The sequence below is a fragment of the Delphinapterus leucas genome, chromosome 8 (genome assembly GCF_059928025.1).
Source record: "Delphinapterus leucas isolate spDelLeu-1000000601 "Yukka" chromosome 8, BTC_Dleu_Yukka2, whole genome shotgun sequence".
Classification (NCBI taxonomy): Eukaryota; Metazoa; Chordata; class Mammalia; order Artiodactyla; family Monodontidae; genus Delphinapterus; species Delphinapterus leucas.
In genome coordinates this window covers 11,464,275-11,465,903 of record NC_143136.1, presented here as the reverse complement: position 1 = coordinate 11,465,903, position 1,629 = coordinate 11,464,275, and the positions used below count along the sequence as shown (strand labels likewise).

At 46.3% G+C, this 1,629-nt stretch overlaps 1 non-coding gene across 1 annotated transcript; it reads right to left on the bottom strand.

Moving 5' to 3' along the window:
- Positions 1 to 569: 569 nt before the first annotated feature.
- LOC115802183 (U6 spliceosomal RNA) lies at positions 570 to 674 on the bottom strand. Its single transcript, XR_004022583.2, has one exon. It is a non-coding gene; the product is annotated as a U6 spliceosomal RNA (small nuclear RNA).
- Between the last annotated feature and the right edge of the window lie 955 nt (positions 675 to 1,629).

Here is a 1,629-nt window from a genome sequence, read left to right as displayed (position 1 = left end):
TCAAAATCAAGATAAATATCCCCATGGAGAAGACACAGAATGAGAATGCAGAACGCAAGGCTGTAGCCGTGGCCTTGTCGGGTTCTGGGCCTGAAAATGGGCTATTAAGAGACTGGGGATATGATAGCAGAGACTAGATATCCCACCTGAGATGGGAGACCAGAGCCACGCTCACTTTCAAGGTTAGGTGCCAGGGTGGGTCCTCTTGGGTCTTGAAAAATATCTACTGCTCTTTGCTGCCTGGGGCTGTGGCTTCTAAACTATTGTCCACCAGAGAGACTGGAGGATGGACACAGTCCTGAGATGGCAAATCTTCTCCTGCTTCTCCTCCTCTTCTTCCTCTCCCCTCCCCTTCCCCCTCTTATTCTTTTTCTCTTTTTTTGCGGTACGCGGGCCTCTCCCGTTGCGGAGCACAGGCTCCGGACGTGCAGGCTCAGCGGCCATGGCTCATGGGCCCAGCAGCTCCGCGGCATGTGGGATCCTCCCGGACCGGGGCACGAACCCGTGTCCCCTGCATTAGCAGGCGGACTCCCAACCACTGCGCCACCAGGGAAGCCCTTCTTATTCTTTTAAATATGAAATGTTTCATGACTTTGCATGTCATCCTTGCACAGGGGCCATGCTAATCATCTCTATCATTCCAGTTTTAGTGTATATGCCGCATTTGAGACCACAGATTGACTTAAGTCATCTGTGGTTTGAGGATAATCTATGATATCCCATGACTGCTATGGGATGGGGCCTGGGGGTGGGGCAGGAAAGATAACTACAAAACTTCTAGACAGGAGGAAGCAGGGCGTGGGGAGTTGGGGTGAGAAGAGAAAGAAGTGAAAACAAAACCACAACACCTCTCACTTTAAGTAAGTCTGCAAACAAGTTTCAAACACGCTTTGTAGTAGGAGCCTCTAAGATGGCGCCCAATGATCCTTGCCTCCAGGTGTTGACACACCTGTGAAATCACCTTCTCTTGAGTATTGGTTGGATCTAATGGCTAATGACCACAGTGCCACACAAATCGTAGGATGTCACTTCCTTGATTAGGTCATAAAGTCTGTAACTTCCATCTTCAAGCTGACTCTTGATTTCTTGGCTTGTACACTTTGATGAAGCAAGCTGCCATGTTGCAGAGACCCACATGGCACGGAATTGAGGATGGTCTTCAGTCAACAGCCAGCAAAGGATTGAAGACCTCGGCTCAATGGCCCACAAAGAACTGAATTATGCCAACAGTCACATGAACTTGAGATGGATCCTGCCCCAGACAAGCCACGAGGGGACCACAGCCCCATCAATACCTTGACTGCAGCCTGTAAGAGACTCTGAAGCAGAGGACCCAGTTAAGTTGTACCCAGATTCCTGACTCAGAAACTGTGAGATAATCAACGTGTGCTTTTTAAGTCATAAAGTGTTGTAGTAATTTGTTATGCAGTAATAAATAACTAATGCACATTTGGAAACATCTAATGTTGAGAAAGAACAATGAAATAAAACTTAGGACATGAATTCATTTCAGATGAAATTGACTTTATAGAACTGGCAATGTCTTTTTTTTTTTAAACATCTTTATTGGAGCATAATTGCTTTACAGTAGTGTGTTAGTTTCTGCTTTATAACAAAACGAATCAGTTA